The following is a 15,575-nucleotide window of genomic DNA, read 5'->3' as shown; positions in this document are numbered from 1 at the left end:
AGTTTTAAACATTTTACTTATGACTACTAAATAAAAAAACAAAATGTTAAAATTTAATTATATGTAAGTGAGCAGAGGTGAAGGTCCCAAGACAAACAGCTTTAAGACCATACTAAGTTACCTAGTAAGGCAAAAAGCATAAACATTTGAAGCAAGATATGCTAGATAAATAGCATTAGGAGGGAAAGAAGTGAAGATTATAAATAAGCAATTTTTTTAATTAATTAATTAATTAAAGATTTCTGTCTCTTCCCCGCCACCGCCTCCCATTTCCCTTCCCCTCCCCCAGTCAAGTCCCCTTCCCTCGTCAGCCCAAAGAGCAATCAGTGTTCCCTGCCCTGTGGGAAGTACAAGGACCACCCACCTCCATCCAGGTCTAGTAAGGTGAGCATCCAAACTGCCTAGGCTCCCCCAAAGCCAGTACGTGCAGTAGGATCAAAAACCCATTGCTATTGTTCTTGAGTTCTCAGTAGTCCTCATTGTCTGCTATGTTCAGCGAGTCCGGTTTTATTCCAGGCTTTTTCAGACCCAGGCCAGCTGGCCTTGGTGAGTTCCCGATAGAACATCCCCATTGTCTCAGTGTGTGGGTGCCCCCCTCGCGGTCCAAGCCTAAGAATAATAGGAATAGAAGAAGGAGAAGAGTCACAGCTCAAAGGCCCAGAAAATATTTTTAACTTATAAAGCAATTTTTTTTAAAAAAAATGATTTAAAGTCATTTTAGTTGTGACCCTAGCCTTTGATGGCTGAGCCATCCCTCCAGCCCTTATTTAAAAATGGTTTTAAAGCAGAAATTCTGGAGATGTGTTCAACATTTTTAAAAAAACAGTTATCAGAAACCATAGGTTAAGGGTATATTCTGATCATGCTAATCGTTAATAACAAAAACAAAAGTCAATGGTCAATGTTGATTAGTATCCTAGTCAATACCCATTCCAAAAGCTGGAGCAGGTCAAAAGCATATGGAATTAGCAAGCAAAATGTAGAGAATATACCTTCAGAGAAGTTACGATATTAATTTCATCTCCCTTGATTACCCTGCAAAGCTATATTGGGAGAGTGCTTATATTAAACTTGTGTTCTCTTTCTCTTGTTGGTTATACAACAAGGAATAGGAAACAAAATGTAAATGAACAGCCTCATCATGAGGGGAGAAGACTGTGAAAGAGAAAACTTATATTTCATATGTTAACAGGAGCCGCAGACATATGACAAACCATTACCTATTATATCGTATAATTCATGTTAATAATAAATCAACCTGTCTGCTTTTCTAGCGTTACATGTATTTGTAGTGCATTATATTAAACAGAGAGAAAGCAAAGCCAACAGCTAGAAGCTGAAGCAAATCTCTGCAACGTGACAATCAGAGGCTAACTGTGCAGAGCTAACCGCGCTGTTCTTAAGTGTGATGTGGCCCAGGCCATTTTATAGCTACCACAATCTGTTCCTCGTACTGCTTCTCCCTATATGCTCCTCAGTAGGCTCCATGGGCCTGTCTCCTGGAGGGAACACTCTGGAAGGTTAGTGGAATGAGCTGTCGTCCTCTCTCCTGCAGCTGGGGTGGGGTCAGCTGTAGGTGTTCATCCCCTCTCTTCTCCATGCTGGAGGACCTTCAAACTCTCTTTTTCACTATTAAGGCAAACTGTGCTGGTAGCCCCATGGAGCCGATGTGCTACAGAGATGTGCTCCTCCTGATGTTAGTGCTACACAAGTAGCGTGGCCTCACAAGAGATAAGTGGTTCGGAGAAAGATTTCACGATATGCAATGTGCAATGTGCTATTGGCCCTAAGAGGCCAATTGAATCAGGATGCAGCAACTTGTCTTTTAATCTGTTGGGAATCTCGGCGGAGGCACCACCTATCAACCTCCTAAAACTGTTTTCAGGTGTCAGATCCTTCCACCTCCACAAGGTTTAATTCTGTATCTAAAGTACCTGTTGCCTTACCAAGATTTCTAATCTAAGAGACATCGCTTGTTGCTCTCATCAATCCAGTGCTGTTTTCGTGGCGTGCCTCAATGGACAGACCTCCCCCAGACTACTTTCTGTTGTAGGAGATAAGTGTAATTAGCATAGGCCAAATGAAAAACCATAAATGAATATTGCAACACCTATTCATTCCTGATTATTGGTATGCATGCTAATGAATAGTGTTGAACAGATATAAACCGGGGTTCTTATTGAGTTACACCAAATAGCAGAGTCAGGAATTATTTGGTATAGCTCAGAAAGAGACTATTTAATATGTGCTCTGGGAAGATGCAAATGCTACGAGCTGCTCCTGTCGTTTGTGATATATCTTAGTTGTAAAACTGTAAGGCCATTCCCATGGTAGAGGGTGGGCAGGGGATAGACAGAATGGAATGCTTCTTGGATAGCCTATTAGAGGGGACCCAAGGAATTATGCTGAGCTGTTAATCCAAGCAGAAACTCAATGGGTTCTTAATATTCACTGGGCCGTTTCGCCTAGAAATAACATGCAACTTAGGGCTTCATAGGGAAGTGAATTGGGCTGGAGGCAGGTTCAGGGAGAAAAGTGGGAAGTGGGTGAAGGAATGGACTCAGAACCCCACTAAATGAAGCATAGCGACCAAATAATGTCCACATGACTGAGAGGCTTAGAACATTCTTTAGACATTTAGCTTTAACAAAGAAAAGGATTCAATGGTCAAGTTTTGGCTCAAAGCCTTCTATGGTTGGCACTAGCAGATGGAGGACAAACTTTTGAAAGGACCAGAGTTTGTCACAGTTCTCACGTGTCAACAATTGGCAGTCAGCTTTTGAGGTCATGAGGATAAGTGATCTATAATCAGGTTGTATTTTTCTTCCAACCACATCTTCCCTCCTAGACTTTAGCCATAGTAACTATTGTTCACACGAGGCTACATCCTAGAAACCACAAGGGAAGTGACTACATTGAGAAATAGTCCTTGTCTCAAGTGACAGAGACTCCTTCCCATTAGCAAGCCTTAAGTTCCTTCCAAAATTTCTTGGTTGGCCCAAACAAGCCCTCTGACCTCAATAGCCTTCACATCAAACAAGAAGCAACAGCTTGGAGTAAGCAAGCTGGATTTCCTACAAGTCCTTCATATATCCTTTTACCATGTTCATGCCAAGAATCTTAAATAAATAATGGTTGCCACATATTCATATTGCTAAAATCTTTCACAGATATCACTAAGTAGAATTATTATGCAATTGAGATGTTTCCATGGCTTCTGGAAGTTTCCTTATCACTTCATTTTGTTTTGCACAATAATTTACACATACTTTTATTTCACTCGCCTGATAATAATAATTGTCATTTAAACACCAAATGGTTCCCAAGATTCTAACCAATATTTCCTCAAGCAAGATTATATAGCAAGACATTTCCCACTTAAATTCCTTCTGAACAACATTCCCAGGATTTGATATATTTTGATAGGACATTAAAAGCAAAGAACCATTTTTCTGCAAATATATACATGTTTTATTCATAAAAACATTTATTTAGTTCAGAAAAGTCCCTCAACTATTTAGTAAAAGGATGCTAAAATATGCATATATATAATATAAATATAACATGTGTGTGTGTGATTCTGACCAACATTTTGTAATAATAATGATAATATTCTCTAACTATATACTATACTTGAAAATTTATTATTCTACTGAGTACTCTATTCAGATCAGAAGTACTTATATAATAATTGATTTTTCACTTTACAATAACCTCAAAATAGAGATATTTTTTTATTGAGAAAAGGAGAAAAAAAAAGTTTCCTCCTCTTCCCAGCCTCCCATTTCCCTCCCCCTCCTCCCACCCTTCTCCCCCTCCTCCCACCCTTTTCCCCCTTTCCCCACTCCTCTCCCCCTCCCTCTCCAGTCCAAAGAGCAGTCAGGGTTCAAGATATTTTTGATATTTTAAGTGGATAAAGAAAATGCAACTAGCCGGGCGGTGGTGGCGCACGCCTGTAATCCCAGCACTTGGGAGGCAGAGACAGGTGGATCTCTGTGAGTTCAAGGCCAGCCTGGTCTACCAAGGGAGTTCCAGGACAGGCTCCAAAGCTACAGAGACACCCTGTCTCGAAAAACCAAAAAAAAAAAAAAAAAAAAAAAAAAAAAAAAAAAAAAAAAAAGAAAATGCAACTAAGAAAAAGCGAAGATACACAAAGGTTCTCAGTTATTGTGTCTTCAAGATGTAATCGTGAACACTGCGTTCTCCTCTTCACCATATGCAATGTTATCCTGTGCTCAACAAGCTAAGATTCTAAATATGTTTTTTTCCCCTTTGGTTAGTTGATCGGTTTGGGTCTTGGTTTTGTTTTTCTTCTTTTCTATTTCCACCTGTTGGACTTACGTTTGAGCTATTTCTTGTTTTGATTACACAGAGAGCCATGGCTTAGTTACAAGCCTGTTATGATAAACTACACTGACAAAAGCATTTTAAGGAGGGAAGAGTTTATTTTGCCTCAAAATCCAGAGTTATATGGTCTATCATGGAGGGGAAGACAAGACGATGGCAACAGGAAGAGAAGGCATAGAAATAGGATCAGGAGGATGGCTGGTCGCTTTGCAAATGTACTCCAGAAACAGCTACCAGGAAGTGGGCTGGGCTAAGTGGCCAGGAAGCTTATCCTTTAGTGGGACACTTTCTCGAGTGAGTTTCCACCTTTTAAAAGTTCTATAAACTTCCCCAAAGTACCAACAGTGTAAAATGAAATCACATTTAAATTATAATTAGATAAAGAGAAATGTATAAAGGATAAAAAATCTACTGAAATTCCTACTAACTTTATTGAACCCCAATGGGAAAAGTTCATTTCATATTTCAAAAGGAGGGTAGTTCTCTGTGGATAGTTTTATTGTTGTTCAGTGTTTCAAGCTAAGATTCAAATGTGCAGGGCTAATATAAATGCACACACTTTCACATTCTGTCTTAGGTTGAAAGCCAAGTTTGCGTTATATTAGAAAACAAGAGGAGTCTTTCCTACTTGTTCTATGTGACATATGTAGAATAAAGGTATAAAGTTGAGTCATAAAATGAAGTGGAATGGAGCCATCTTTCTGATTTTTTTCTCTTTTTTCATGACTATGCACATATACAACCATAAACTATCATTAGTGCAAATTTAATTGTTCAATAAGGCCATCATCTGCCTTTTGTTATATAGCACAACTCGATAGCTTGATGAAGTTGCTGGTGGAAGTAGACTGTGTGTGCATATGTGTGCGGGATGCACTCACGCATGAGCACATACACATTACATCTATTATTATTCATCATATGGGTTTTTCTCACTAGACATGAGAACAAAAGGCATCTATTTTATATTAAAATAATATCGTAGCTGTGAGAAAGACACTTTTTTTATTTCAAATAATCAAAGATGCCAGGCAGATTTTTGACATAGCAGGAGCTAAAACTAGAAGGATATTAAAAGATAACAAGGATAGAGGAAGACTGAGAGAAGTTTATTACAAAACAGGTATTGGTGGTTTCTTTAATCTTATATCTTTGAGGTTATGTTGTGATTTGATGCCAAGTTTAACTGTTGAAATAAGTTGTGGAACTGACTTTGTACCACTCAGAAGTCCTTGGACAGTCATACTGTCAAAAGAAGTGTAGTAGGTGACAGCCTCCAGGCATAGGTGCCTTTGAAGTATACTCTACTGACCCAAGGTTGTGTTTCCAAGACTCTGAGCAGTCAACCTGCCTAGAAGACTTATTAGCAGGTCTCAGCTGGGAGGAAACAATGCAAAGGGCTCTTTAAAGAGATCCTAGTCCATCCTTGTCCTGGAAACTGAGTATCTTGGCTCTTTGATGCTCTAGATTCTCATCCCATCTAATCTTCCAGCTTAATTTTCTTTCTTTCCTAAAAAATGGCTCCCATTGGATATTCTGCTCATCATGTTTCCTTATGGTTCATGGGTATCACACACATACACACACACACACACACACACACACACACACACACACTTACTAATAGTCTCTATTTGTTTTTGATTGATCCTTGAAATGATGTGTGATTATAAGACAATAAAGTGTTGCAAGTAGATCATTCGCTACCTACAATACAATACTGGTGTGGGGAACATGAATATTTTCTAGAACAATAGCCCAACTAATAAAAAGTCTTTACTAGTGGTAACTTTAAATAAGTTTATTGGAGTTGAACACCCTACTCAAGAAAATATCATTATGTGTTTCTTTCTTTTATTGATTTTATTGAGCTCTACATTTTTCTCTGCCCCCCTTCCTTGCCTCTCCCCACTCCTTCAATCTTCTCCAATGGTCCCCATGCTCCCAATTTACTCAGGAGACCTTGTCTTTTTCTATTTCCCATGTAGATTAGATTCATGTATGTCTCTCTTAGGGTCCTCATTGTTGTCTAGATTCTCTGGGACTGTGATTTGTAGGCTGGTTTTCTTTGCTTTATTTTTAAAAACCACTTATGAGTGAGTACATATGTTAATTGTCTTTCTGGTTCTGGGTTACCTCACTCAATATGATATCCTATAGCTCTATCCATTTGCTTGCAAATTTCAAGATGTCATTATTTTCTTCCTGCTGTGTAGTACTCCATTATGTAAATGTGCCACATTTTCCTTATCCATTCTTTGCTCGAGGGACATTTAGGTTGTTTCCAAGTTCTGGTTATGACAAACAATGCTGATATGAACATAGTTGGCCAAGATCAAAAACACTTATGACAACTTATGCTGGACAGGTTGTGGGGTAAAGGGAACACTTCTACATTGCTGGTGGGAGTACAAGCTGGTACAGGCCCTTTGGATATCAGTATGGTTATTTCTCAGATAATTAGGAAACAACCTTCCTCAAGACCCAGCAATACCACTTTTGGGTATATATCCAAAACTGCTCAATAGTGTCACAAGGACATGTGCTTAACTATGTTCAGAGCAGCATTGTGTGTTTCTTAACTTTTCAAAGCAGATATAGACATATATGGACAGTAACTATGGACTAGTTATTTAGGGCCATCACACTGAAAAGATGTTTGGGTGTTCAGATGAAGAATATTTTATAAGCTAAGATCGTCTTTTTAGAACACTTGAGGGATGTAAGCAAGATGGAGTAATCTTGGTGAAAACCCACCAACATATAACCTAACTCTTCAGAGTTCTTTTTCACTAAGAGCATAAGGGTCTCCTCGTGGAAGGAGATAATTGAGAGGCCACTTTCTCACAACTTAAATGCCACAGTCTTCAAGTGGTGTTGTCTTGGTTTTAGGGCTGAATGTTATAGTTAAATTCTAGCACAATAAAGCTGGGGAACTGAAACAAGTAAGAAAGGACAGACTCTCCCAGCAAAGCCTTAAGAGTTAGCTAGCGTAAGATATCAAGATAGACTGTAGAAGACGAGATTACTTTAGTACTTTCCTGTGTACCAGAATCAAAACCTAGAATTGGAAAAGAAGGAAATTATTGACTTAGGCATATGCCCTTAAAACATAGAATTTAATGATCTGGCAAAGAATCCCGAAAATCTGGTATTAGGGTGGTTCCAGAAAATTGCAGAAAGTAGTGTGAAGCTGATAGGGGCATCAAGAGTAAAGGCTCAGAGAAGGAAGTAGGCATGTTGGGATGAATGCATGACATAATGTGTGGGAGCCACCAGGAGCGATATTTCATGAAGGCCACAGAGGATACATAATTTGGGGAGGCCAGGAACAGTGTTCTGGTGAGGCAACCACCAGAAAGACTAATTTTTCAATTATGACCTTTTCTCAAAGGTGAGCAATAGGAGCGCCATATAAATTGAGATATTAGTAGTTAGGGATGTTGGAAATCTGAAATATTGATTTAGTCTAACTAATTTTAGTTTAACTGGCACACATAACTGCTGGAAATCGGTTGGCCCCAGTGACCATAACTGACCATATAGCTGGAGGGACCAATGAGGAAGGTTATGCCCAGAGAAATCTGACCAAACAACAGAAATTGCTTGCATATGCACAGAATCCTCACATCCACATGCTTTCTCACTGAGTATGTTAGATGTGCTGCCCCTTGCCATTTGTCATCGAACAGCTCAAAGAGATGAGAGCTTCTGGGAAACTGAGCAGTACCATCTCTGTTGCACTTAAGCTGATGAAAGATGACCAAGAAATAAGTAGCTAGAAGAGTCAAAGTTTTGGAGACAGACGGGCTCAAAGAGGTATAAAGCCTAAAATAAATCAGGGACTTCGCCTTTCTGTTAAGATTTGTGGTATCATATGAAACAAATGTACAACAATCTTTTTAAAGTGGAAGACAAATCTTTTCATCTTTCAAATCTACAATTAAAAAAACATTCCCTGGCTGTTTCAAGGTCAGTAGGAATGCTTTTTTCCACACTAAGAATAATGCCTATGAATAACAGTGATGCTTGGCATGGCAAGATATCCCTAAAGGTGCAATAGTGGCACTTATGTCTTGGTAGGAACCAACAGCTGCTTAATTAGACTTGAGACTCATTCTGCAGGAGGTAAATCAACCCTAAACAACCACACTTGGCTAGTGAGGCCATAGATTTTAACAGAGAGCCTACTACTGCTTCTTTGCTAAATCAGACTAATTGCTAATTGCATTCCCATTGTTTATCCTAATACTCACAGATAAGTGTAGATCCTGATCCTCACAAAAGAAGCTTCATTGTTCAGCGGAAGGAGACCATTAAGAAAATCACAGTGAACAGAAATGAAAATAAAGGAATACATACACACATAAATAAATGACCATGAGGTACCAGGACAAAGTGATTAATCCACAGTGCAATTCTTGAACTTAAGGTTCTGGGCACATTGTAGAACAGGTGGCAGAAAGATTGCAAGAGCCAGAGGAACAGAAAGTCTGCTGTGAGGTTGTGCATTCTAGCTATGACAGGAAAAGTACACCCATGCAATCTCAACAATATGGGTGCCTAAACAGGACCTGTATAATCCCGTTGCCAGCTGAGGTCCTAAAGTGGATGGGTTCGTCTTACGGGGCTGTACCTCTAGATGAGGGCTATAAGCAATCAACAACTACTAAAAGAGAAGAATTAATCTTTCTGGGGATGAGCTCCCCTCATTGGTTACCAATATCAAGTGGTCTTTCATAAAATATACCTGCAGGTAACAGTAAAGAGCTTCAGCAGGTTTATTTATATGTTTAAGTAACAATAATGATTTATAAAAAGGGAGCCATGAATTTGGGAGGGAGTAGGAGGGCAATAGGGAGGCAATATGTCTAATTAGAAGGAAGAAGAAGGATGGCTAAATGGTACTTTAGATTATTAAAAAAAGAAGAAGAATGTCTAATCAATATCCCATGTCACTCAAAAGGAAGCTAGGTTTAAGCAAAGCTTGGAGAAAAAGAGACTTTGAAGCATCATAGAAAATTTAAATAGCCCTAGTGTTTGTGTTTGGAGTGTATGACCCAGCAGCCCTCATATCACTGAAGATATTGATTGTGTAAAAGGTGTCATTGAAATTATATGTAAAATATTGTATGGTGCAATCACAGCTTTGACTTCTGGGTTTCTGGATGTGGATCAATCATCCTGCTGCCGAGAATTATAAACCTTCTCCTGAGTGAAATCAGAGAGAGAAAGTTTGCCTGTAGTGATATAGACCCTCGTTAGGAACATAAAGAGAGACTGTAGCCCACACAAGTTCATAGCCACCCGTTCTTTTCTGTTGCAGCTGATCAGGCCTCAGCAGTATAAGCCGTCTGTATTTTATAGTGTTTGTTACTACACTCATTTGACTAATATGTTAACCGTTATTGAAGATGAAATGTGTTATGTTTTCAGGCACTCTCATTTTTAAACTCTTTTGATGATAGCTATTTTAAATACATAAATATCCTAATGAAAAGCTTTTGAGATCATCAAATTTATATATGATCATCACCATTTTATTTTATTTTCACTTTATTTTTTTCTTTGCCTTTACTTACTATTTTAGCCTCAGAAATAAACAAATAAGCCAAAATACAAAAAACCCCTCAAAAATCTAAAGAATATTTCTTCTCCTCTCCTTAATTTTTCTCCCTTCCTTTCATTTACCTTTTTTTTCCTCATTTTTCTTTCTGCTTTCTTTAGTACTATCAGTCACATCTAGAGCCCTGAACATGCCAAGGAAACACTCTACCACTGGGCAACATACTCAGTCTTCCACTTACCTTTTATTTTGAAATAAAATTTCACTGTATTTCCAGGCTGGCTCTCAGAAGTCACTCTGTTGCCTAGGCATGTCTTGAACTCACGATCCTCCTGCCTTAGCCTTGTAAGTAGCTCGGACTCTAGCCTGCGCCCCAGACAAAAGACCAGCTCATCTTCTCTCTATAGAATAACATAGAATTTTAATTGTAAAGATTATGAAATGGCGTTAAATATAATGGGAGCACTGTAGTTTTACATATTTAATGGGTAGTATATAATATTTTGACATAGTTCTATGCAACAAAAAAGGTTATTCAGTGGCTTTTTTCTTTTGGTTTTTCAAGACAGGGTTTTACTGTAGCTTGGGGGATTTCCCTGGAACTCGCTCTGTAGACCTGGCTGGCCTCGAACTCACAGAGATTCTTATCTCTACCTCCTGAGTGCTGGGGTTAAAGATGTGAGCCACTACCACTTGGCTATTTGATGAATTTTTAAAAATAATTTTCTTTAAACAGATGGCATTTATATTATGGTCTTACTAGATTGAGACATATTTTATAAAGAATGTGTTAGGGCATTTGTATATTTAAAACATAGTATCAGTATAAACAGTACTAAAATACATAATAAGAATTCTTGGAAACATAGTAACACATTTCAAATATTATTTTTACTGCCTTGGGAAATTCCATTCATTGTATATCTTTTCAAAATCTATTTGGATTCAAGTACTCATTTAAAAAAAGAAGTCATGATACACCAGTGCATACTTTCTTAGCAATATTTTAAAATGCTGAAATATAAGGTCAATTGCTTATGATTTGTAGGTGACAAGGACAATAATTCAAGTGATAACTAACAAATGTGTCCTTAGAGAATAGACCAGAAAACAGTAAAAGAAAAATAGATAGAATAAGACTTTATAGGCTATTTTAAGCCATTTCCCAATCATATATAGACCCAATCATCTCAAAAACTACTTATTATTTACATATGGCATTTAACTTGATAACTATGTTATTCCCTCAGTCATAAACCAAGAAAAACCAACATAGAATAGTCTTGAGAAATCTGGGCACCTTTGTCTTCAACAAGTAGACTTCTAATAGAGTAGGTTTTTCACTTGCTTTTGCCAAACCAAAGTGTTTTCATCCTCCCTACACGCACGCACACACACACACACACACACACACACACACACACACACCTCTTGACTTAGTCTTTGGTCAAAATTAATATGTCTACACACTACTTAGAAAGCAGACTGAGACATGAACAAGAAGGAATGTGGGCTTAATCCTTCCAGTGCACTTGGAATTAGAGCCAAAGCCTCTCCCATCTGTCTGGAGTTCAGCTCCCGTGAATTTCCCACGGCCCCTGCTTCTAGAGAGCTCAGTTTAATTACCACTTCCTTTCTGTTCATCTTTACAGAGTCCTTTGCTTTCAGGGAAGGACTAAGATGCCCAAGTTCTTAGAACTTCCCTGGCTTTAAAAGCAAACTCTACAGTGGCCCCCAGAAACCACTTAGGCATGGGTAATACAGAAGAGTTTGCTACTCTAACAAGCCAATTCATACCTAATTCCATTCTTCATATTATCCAATTCCCATTTAATAGTAAAGTCTTCAAAATTAAGAAGGAAATTAAACAAATGAAAAGATAAAAAGAAGAAAATTATAGTGAAGACCATAGAGACGCCAGAAATAAGAGGAAGGAAGTGAGGCGGGTCATTCAAGCTGTTAACAATCAGTAAAACACTTGCACAACTACCTCTTCCCAACCCCTCACTTTCCTTGTCTCTCCTTAGGCCTGTATTGTTTTGAACAGTTTCTTCTCTGCCTCCTCCCCCATCCCTTTCTGGGCCTAAAAGTTGAGAACGCTATCCTAAAGCCAGAGAGTAGACTAGATGCAGTGTGTCTTTGTTCTCATGAACTCCGCGTGAAAGTAGCAGCCATGATAGGTATAGGATGGCTGAGAAATGACTCAGTATATGCAAAAACAAACAAACAAATGAAAACCCCAGAGCTGAATAATAAAGCACTGCTATTCTTACTGTCTTCCTACTGGCCATCCAGGACCACAGTCTTTAGGAGACTCAGACAGCCCGTGGCAAGTACTGACGGACTGATTCGGGTACCCCAGCGCTGTGTAGCGCGGTTTGAATGATTAACTTTAAATAAACTCTTGGAGAAGAACCTGGTCCTAAACATTAGCCTGACTGTAGGTTACATAAAATTAGACTGCATTTGTCGTTTGCATGCTCAGTTGCTAGAGCTGATTGTATCTGAGAGCAAGAATCTGGCAGAAACCTTTTGCTCATACATTTTTAATTTATGGATTAGAAAGTTTGGAGTAACATTCAAAGTCGCAGATGCTTATCTGAACCAAACCCAAAATATTTTGAGGTTTCTTATCAGCTATAACCATCTGAGAACTCGCTGCAAAAGAAAAACCTTTGCCCAGAAAACAAACCCAAGATTTATGTTGAATATTTACCTTGAGGAGGGGAAAAACTCTACTTCTTGGTTTACAAACTCTAACATATGGATATACAGACCCAGGAATCGTTTTTGTCTTCATGGAAACTGGGTTTAAAATAATGAGAGGCCCTACAGAGAGGTATCACCAATGAATTCAGGCTGTTACACGCTGTAGCACTGTAAACAGAAAACACACAGCTTTGAAATAAAAAAAGTTGCGCTGTGGCACTTGGATGGTTCTTGTTAGACAAGAATGAAGCTGCTCTAGTTGCTTTGAAGATGGCTTGATAATTCTAGGGGGTAGGAATAAGCGAGTGATTTGCATACAGCCCAATGCTAGCATGCAAGGGAAATTGATATAGCATTACATCAAAAGCTTAAATGCATGTAAGACCAGGTCACCAAACTAAGGACATTTTGCCAAGACGTTCAGGGACGACTACAGAAGGACTCCACAGAACAGACCTGGACAGACTCTGAAAATGGAGCAAGTGGTTATGGGTGTGTGGGGAGCAACACTAGCAAACCGCATCTCTAATAGCATATGGTCACACGCAGTCACGGACGGAGCTTTCCACGTGGTGTAATAACTAGAGCAACTGCAGGTTTCAGAGAGAGCAAACACGCACTTGAACTTTAGATGCAGGGATGTCAGCTGAAGATGGTATGACTGGAGGTGAGACATAAAACATTAAAAAAAAATAAAGACAGAAAGACCAAGTGGGGGAGAAAGGTGCCCCTTCTTAATTTAATGAGGACGTTCAAGGAGAACTAAGCAAAAACTGAATGATAAGAAAATGTGTCTTGTCTTATCTACTTTTCTATTAAACCAAGGTTGGAGGGTGTAGTTTAATTAATACTTTAACATTTAATTTAAATTGTTATTCAAAGGCTTCATCAAAACTATCCCATGTGTTGAGTTAGTTGATGAATGTTTTACTCTTAGAGATGGTTTTCAGTGTGTTATTTTATTTATTTATTTATTTATTTATTTATTTATTTATTTAGTTTTTCGAGACAGGGTTTCACTGTGGCTTTGGAGCCTGTCCTGGCACTAGCTCTGTAGACCAGGCTGGCCTCGAACTCACAGAGATCCGCCTGCCTCTGCCTCCCGAGTGCTGGGATTAAAGGCCTGCGCCACCACCGCCTGGCTCAATGTGTTATTTTAATTCCCAGTTAACCTGTTAAAACCAAAAGCTTCTGAACCCATGTTCCACCGTCCCTCATGATCTACTACATTTTTGCAGATATTTTCATTTCTTCCTTTGAGAAGTGTCTACTCAACCCATCCACTTTTTGTTTAGTTTACAACTGTAAGAAACATATGTCTTTATTCATGATTACAAGAGTCCAAATTAAAGCGAAAAGGAACTACTGACATTCTTCACAGAACTGAAAAAAAATAATTGTAAAATATAAAAACACAAAAGACCTGAATAACAAAATCAAAACAAAACAAAAAAAGCAAAACAACACCAACAAAAACTTGAGAAGAATGAAAAAAGCTGAAAGACATCATAATTTATGATTTAAGACATATGACAGAGCCCTAGCAACCAAAACAGCTGAGTTGCATAAAAACAGATGCAACGACCAGTGAATAGAAGAAGCCAGGAAGAAATCCACAACCTACAGCCAACTGACTCAACAAAGGTGTCGTAACCTTGTAGGAAAAAGGACAAACTTCACAAACGATGTTGGGAAAACAGGATGCCCAGATGCTAAAGAGTGAACTTCGACACTCTTCCCCACCCTGTATTCAATCATCCCCAGCTGATCAAAGACCTCAATATACGAGATAAAACTGAAATTATTGAAGGAAAACATGGGGGAGGGGGCAGTTCAGGATATCCTGGCTAGGATCCCAGCCTTGGAAACAAAAGCAAAATTTGACAAATGTGTTATATGAATATAAAAAGCTCCACACAGCAAGGAAACCATCAGTAGCTTAGAAAAGGAGCAGGAGAAAGAACTGATAAGGGATGGGGTGTAGATCAGTCGTACAATGCTTCCTTAACACGAACAAGGCTCTGACTTCACTCACCACTGCACACACCGAAAATACAAAATCAAATAGTCTTATGTCACCTCAAAGTCTTTGGCCTTAGGAATCACAGAGTAAGTTGAGTGCTTCTTTTCTCCTGGTCATCTTATTTCCATTCCAGGTGCCGATAGTCACTTTCCTACGAAAGAAATCTCTGATTCAGGTTCTATACAATTCTAATGGGCTTGCATAGAATAAATCCAAGCTTTGCGGTAACAAATCTTCAAGGTGTCTGTTTTCTATGGGGACTTGATGAAGTATGTTTTGACACATATTTAGGACTACCCCTGTGCATCAGGAATATGCCTTGGATGTTTTATTTTTTCCGCACACTGTAGTCGGGATGGTACAAATTCGGGTGAGTAGCGAGAATGAAAGTACATTGGTAGTGATTGCACTCCAGTAGGAGATCAAAATGAGGACCATTTTGGGAAATCAGGGATGTTCATTCACCCTGAGCTATGGAACATCAATCTGGTCCTCAGGCAGATTCCTTTGTTTCCTTGATGACAAGTTCCAGTTGGTGGTTTCCTAGGGGTCCTGCATAGTTGGTCGTTAGATTCCCTTTGTTCTTAAGGATCTAGAGAATTCATAAATAACACTTCCTGGTATGTTTATGATACTTCCTAGGAATCTTGATTTCTGACACTACACACACACACACACACACACAGAGACACACACACAGACACACACACACACACAGACACACACACACACATAAATACACACACACACATACACACACATACACACACACATAGACACACACACACACAGACACAGACACACACACACACACACACACAGACACACACACACACACATACACACACACACAGACACACACACACACACATACATACACACACACATACACACACACAGACACACACACACACACACACATACACACAC

Source organism: Microtus oregoni, unplaced genomic scaffold (genome assembly GCF_018167655.1).
Source record: "Microtus oregoni isolate MIOR12 unplaced genomic scaffold, Mior012 000001F_ref0000356, whole genome shotgun sequence".
Lineage (NCBI taxonomy): Eukaryota > Metazoa > Chordata > Mammalia > Rodentia > Cricetidae > Microtus > Microtus oregoni.
The sequence above is the reverse complement of the archived record's forward strand: the minus strand, read 5'-3'. Positions refer to the sequence as shown.